This window comes from Hipposideros armiger, unplaced genomic scaffold (genome assembly GCF_001890085.2).
Source record: "Hipposideros armiger isolate ML-2016 unplaced genomic scaffold, ASM189008v1 scaffold_621, whole genome shotgun sequence".
Classification (NCBI taxonomy): domain Eukaryota; kingdom Metazoa; phylum Chordata; class Mammalia; order Chiroptera; family Hipposideridae; genus Hipposideros; species Hipposideros armiger.
The window spans coordinates 327,386-333,347 of NW_017731971.1; the positions used below are offsets into that span (position 1 = coordinate 327,386).

The 5,962-nt window shown below is 38.0% G+C and overlaps 1 long non-coding RNA gene across 2 annotated transcripts in view; it reads right to left on the reverse strand.

Annotated features, from left to right (window-relative positions):
* Positions 1-4,728: 4,728 nt before the first annotated feature.
* The window catches only part of LOC109372268 (uncharacterized), a 3,505-nt gene continuing 2,271 nt past the window's right edge, over positions 4,729-5,962 (reverse strand). For both annotated transcript variants that reach the window (XR_002122021.1, XR_002122020.1), the window contains exons 2-3: positions 5,225-5,313; positions 4,729-5,141 (exon numbers count right to left, since the gene is read on the reverse strand). This is a non-coding gene — a long non-coding RNA (uncharacterized LOC109372268). The remainder of the gene's footprint in view (positions 5,142-5,224; positions 5,314-5,962) is intronic.

The window sequence follows — 5,962 nt, forward strand, 5'->3', positions numbered from 1 at the left end:
AAGCTCCATCGTCAGAACCCAGGAAGCAGAGAGCAGTCTGATCACTCCCTGACCTCTTCCTAGAGTCTGCTGCTTTACTTAACTCTGTTTATATTGGTTTTATATTATCCTTGCTAATTAAATTCAATTAGAAAGTCTTCTAATCATATAAAAAAGCAAGGCACAAACAGGTTTTAGACTTTGATCTTTTAAGGGACATCCAAATGATTTAGAATGTATATTTAAAACTATAACATAGAAAAGTTCCGTGACTCAGATCAAAGGCAAAAGCTAAAACACGAAATCTGAAAAGCTATCTGATCAGAGAGGAGAGATGTATGTGACCCAGTGATACAGTTTGAGTTTTAACTTTTTCCAGCTATACAAAAAGTCCAGGCTATTCTGTACTATGCAATTATTTTCAAACACCCAGAAACTTTCAAAAAAGCAAACTGTTCTAGAAATTAGTTTATGTATTCGTTGCTAAGTTCACAGCACTTAAAACTCCTCAGTGAAGGAAAATATTTCCTTAGGTTTTGATTTAAAAGAACCGGGGCTGCCCTACCCCTCCTCAGAAGTCCTAATCCCCAGAAGCTGTGAATATGTTGCCATACATGGCAGAAGCGATTTTGCAGGTGTGATTAAATTAAGGATTTTGAGCCGGGAAGGTTATACTGGATTACCTGGCTGGGCCCAATGCAATCACAAGAGACCTTATAAGTGAAAGAGGGAGATGGGAAAGTCAGAGGAGATGGGATGATAGAAGCAGAGGTCAGGGTGATGCAATCAATGGCTGGCTTTGAAGATGAAGGGGCTCGAAGCTCAGGAATGTGGGCAGTGTCTAGAAGCAGGAAGAGTCAAGGAATTAATTCTCCATGAGAGCTTCCAGAAGGAACCCAGCTCTGCTGACACCTGACTGCAGCCACATCAGACCCACTTCAGACCTCTGACCGCCAGAACTGTAAGAAAGTTTCTGTTGTTTTAAGTGACTAAGTTTGTGGTAATTTGTTATAGCAGCAATAGGAAACTAATACCGGAACATTTCATTAATCTCTTAGTACTTTTAATATCCTGTTAAATGAGAATTTCAGTATTTGAATAATTATATCTCATATTATCATGTTTGTGTTTTTAAAACATGCACTCTCTTTCTCTGGTTGCTAATACCTATCACTAAAATATACTTGCTATTTAACTTGGAGTAGATAACATATTCCAAGATTAAAACCTGGGGACTAATACTCTACAATGAGGAATATCCACTCTAGCACGGCCAGACAAATTCAGTGGACGTGACACATGCACTTAAATTTAAGTATGTGGTGATAGCTACCTATCAAATCCCAAGAAATAAAATAACTCCAGTAGCCCAACCATTCTGGCTCTTAAACAAGTTGAAATTTGATTCAGAAAATAGAATCTGACCTCAGGAGGCAAAAATGGCAGAGTTAACAAGGCTACTTTGATGTGACCTTTTTAGCAGTTGTTAAAAACAACAAATTAGGAGAGAGCTGAGCTTGATTAATCATGAAAAATGGTTTTCAATATAGATCTGTAGATATAAACAAACATATGTGTATATTGTTTGTATATATGTATATGTAACTGTGTATACACACATATTCTGTCCACTGAGAGGATCTGGGAGGGGCAACAACAGTCCAGCAGCCATGTGCACACCTAGCGCCCATTCTCCAGGGCTCCTTGGAGGAATGGCTGATCCTGGGCTGCTGCAGAAAGTACAACGTGAGCCTGGAATGTCTTGGTGTGCCAGAAAGCAAGGAAGTGCTCAAAGAATGATGGAGGCATGTCGAAAGACACAGGAGCTTAGCTTGAAGGGGTTCCAATGGGAAAATCTGAGAACACTTTGAACACCTAAATAAGGATACTAACTCATTGACTAAAATAGGAAACTATGAGCTCATGTAGATATAAACAAACTGCAAGTTTTATGAGGAATGTGATCAAGCAACTATTTAATTACAAAGAGAAGAAGACTAACTTTACAGTGGAGACGCTTGGAAGGTACCATCTAAATCAAGAGATCCAAGTAAACATTATCAGTAATGGGACAAATAGGAATTATGTGCCACCTGATAAGATGCAACAAGAACACAGCATCATTAATATAATATTGAATGCCAACTGTTACTGAAAAAAAATTCCTTTTGAAGAACACAGCATCACTTCTATGATATATTCCTGTCAAAAATGCATAACCCTAAGTCTAATCATGAGGAAACAGCAGACAAACCTAAATTAAGGGACACTCTACAAAATAAGTGGCCTGGAATTTTCAAAAGTGTCCAGGTCATAAAAGTTGTAAAAACACTGAGAAACTATTTCAGACGGCAGGAAACTAAAGAGACATGATAACTAAATACAACAACTCATGATGCAGAACTGGATCCTTCTGCCATAAAGGATCCAGAGACAAATTGACAAAATTTGATTGCGGTACGAGGGTAAGACAGTATTAATGTATCATTGTGAATACCCTTATTTTGATGGTTACATTTTGGTTATGTAGAAGAATGTCTTTGTAGGAAAGGCACACTGAAGTATTTGAGGATGTGAGATATTATATAGGTAACTAATTCTCAAGTGGTTCAGGAGAAAAAAGGTTTGCTAGTTAGCAAATTTTCTGTAGGTTTGTGATTTAAAATTAAATTATTTTAAAAAATTTTGTCAGGGCCGGCCAAGTGGCTCAGTTGGTTAAGAGCTTGCTCAAGAGTGCAAGCTCTGGGACAGCCGAGTGGCGTGTTGGTTAACAGCTGGCTTGGGATGTCAGCTCTGAGCAGCAGGGGCCCCGTTCGGATCTCACATGGGGGCCAGTGACACTGCCCTCCACAGCTAAGATGGTGAACAACAGCTCGACCTGGAGCTGGGCTGCCGTCAGTCGCTGGCGATGGGCATAGGCTGCAGCCCCTGCTGCAGTGGGCTGCCATAAGCTACCATGTGTGTCTGGCAGCCAGTGTGAGTGGCTGGCAGCCGGTGTGAGCTGCCAAGAGCCGGCCGTCCAGAGGCCAGCGACTGATCTGCCTCACCCGGGAAGAGCGCAATGATAATACCAACATGGGCCAGTGAAGCAACGTCCTCCACAGCTAGACTGAAGAACAAAAGGACAGCAACTTGTCTGTTCCCCTTCCCCAATTCCCCAGTGCTGTTCCCCTCCCCCAATTCCCCAACAAAATCTTTTAAAAAAAAGGAGTGCGAGCTCTGAGCAACAGGGTTCCCCGTTTGGTTGCTGCTGAGCTGCCAACAGGTGGCAGGATGGCTCAGCTAAAAAAAAAAAAAAAAAAATTTGTCACCTATTCAATGAGATCTTTACTAGCTACTCTAAAATATTTATCCCAATGATACTTCATATTCCCTTTCCTGCTTTATTTTTTTTCCTTTGGCACATATATTTGATTTATTTATCTAGTTTTTTCTTCTTTCACCCAGGAGTATCTATGAAGGAAGGAATGTTTGTTTTATTCACCGCTGTGTTCCTCAGTGCTTAGAACATTGTCTGGAGCATAAGTGCTCATAAATATTTAATGAATAAATGCATGGCTAAGTCAATTAAATAAGTAAATGTTTTAAGAAAGCTAATAACCATTACAAAGACAATTGAAGCAAAACTGTTACTCTCATCATCAATGACAGCTTGTTAAAGTCCTTCTGGAAAACAATTTGACAATTAAGAGTCATAAAAATATTAATATCCTTTAACCCAGAAATTCCACTTCTGGGAATTTATTCTAAGGAACTCTCCTAAAACATGGGAAAGCATTCAGTGTCAAGCTGTTCACTGCAGTGTTATTTATCCTGAAAAGAAAGAGGAGAATATACAAAACAATATTGGATAAATTATGCTATATCCGCAGACTGAAATTTCCTTTGAAATTCCATTTGTTGTGAAATCCCATTTCATTTGAAATTCTAATAATGTGGGAGAATGCTTTTTTATGTACTATTACATAAAGGAAAACAAATAAACAGAATATGTATAGCATGATTTTAACAAAATAAAAATATGCACTGTAATAAGCAATTAATATATTGTGGCAATTTTTATTTGCTCTATTTTCCAAATTTGTGGTACTATGGCTATAAATGATATTCTTAAAATACATTTATAATAAAAATATATTTATTTTACAAACACATCATGTATAAAATTAGCCAGATGTAGAAAAGTATTGACTCTATGAAAGAAAGTAAAAAAAAAAATGTTTAAGCCTGTTTGAATAAAGTTAATAGAAGACAGTGGTTTACATGGAATCAAAAGAAGCATTTGGCAGTATTAGTCTAGTACTGCTGACACAAGACAAACTAAATACAACAAATACTAAAACCACTAAAAAGGTATGTACCCTACTGTGGATCAGGGTAGGGTCATGATGCTTGCCAGGCCAATAAAATATCCCTCAAGACCATCTAGAACCCTCTGTTCTGATTCCATGCTCACCAGAGAGCCTTCTGATAGTAACTTGGCCTCCCTGTTACCTTTTTCTAGGAAGGAGATATCTTAGACCTCCACGTAGCCACATAAGTAGTCAAAAGGTAGCTAATCCGAATTGAGACATGCTGTTAAGTGCAAAACCCACCCCAGATTTTGAAGACTTGGTGTGAGAGAGAAAAAAAAAAAGTAAAATATCTCAGTAATAATTTTGTATTGATCACATGTTGAAATTACAACATTTTGGATATATTAGGTTAAATACAAAATATTATTGAAATTGTTTCTTTTCACTTTCTTCAATGTGGCTACTAAAAAATTTTAAATTACTTCTGTGGCTCACACTGATGGACAGTATTATATTTCTATCAGGGAGCACTCATCTACAATATTGAACAAGAATACTGCAGTCAGTGTAAATATACAATAACCAATAAATCGATATAACTGGCTTAGACAGGCACAAGTCTGTCCCACAGAAACTGATCAACCTTGCATTGACAAAATCAAGTTCTGCTAAACAGATCAGACCTTCACTGAAGTGTGCAAATCAAGGTTCTGGCATCCTTCGAGCTTCCTGGGCACAAGCTGTCAGCTCAGTCATTTCTCTGCCTTCCGTTATTTCTCTCTTGGCTCATAATCCCATGTTTAGATTGTGTTCTTCATGGAAGAGGGTTGAGTATTATCCAGTTTTGTTTTCCTAGCACTTACATGCCTTAAACAAAGGTATTTAAAAGTCTGTTAAATGAACATTCTTCCACAGTTTATGACTTTGTTCATAGCTATAGGCCTCCTTACCTTGAAAAAGATTTGTACATAACCTCTCCATGGGTTTCTTCTTCATCTGTTAATTGCAAACGACTTGTAAAGACTGAACACAGAAAAACCTGTAAGAAAGTAATTTAAAGTAATGTGAACTAAAAATAATGAAAAATATCTAATATGAAGTGAAAACTCATAACAGGGCACTGTATTTTATTATGAAGGACAGAGCCTTAGACACAGAACACAGAATTGATATTTCATCACTATGCAATGGCCTACATTACGTAACTTCTTCTTTGTCCCTGAAATCCAACAGCAACCTCAAGGCTGATAAAGAATAGTGGTGGAAGGAAAAAATGGATGACACACACAAAAAAGGAGGTTTATCATGGAATCAGTATAATGCTTTGGCCTCGTAACACAGACCAGATGGCAATAACCCCTTTCTCAGCAAGCAGCTCCTCAACGTCCCATGGGCTGTAAAAAGCAAATTCACTATCAACTTCCCCTGCTAATAATTATTTTTGAAGACTGGCAGCATCAAAATAAAGACACATAATGTAAGGATCTCGGCCCGGACCCTAGGCCAGACAGACTCAGCCGGACAGACTCACTTTTAAAAATCATACTTCAGCTACTCCAGCTAGACTCTAAGCAGAACTTCCCATTAAGACAATAAAACGCCTAGCTTTACAAGAAATGGGTTGCAACAGCAATATTAAGAATGTTTTGCAGAAGTAGTTTTGTCACAACTGGCTTAGACCATTTCAC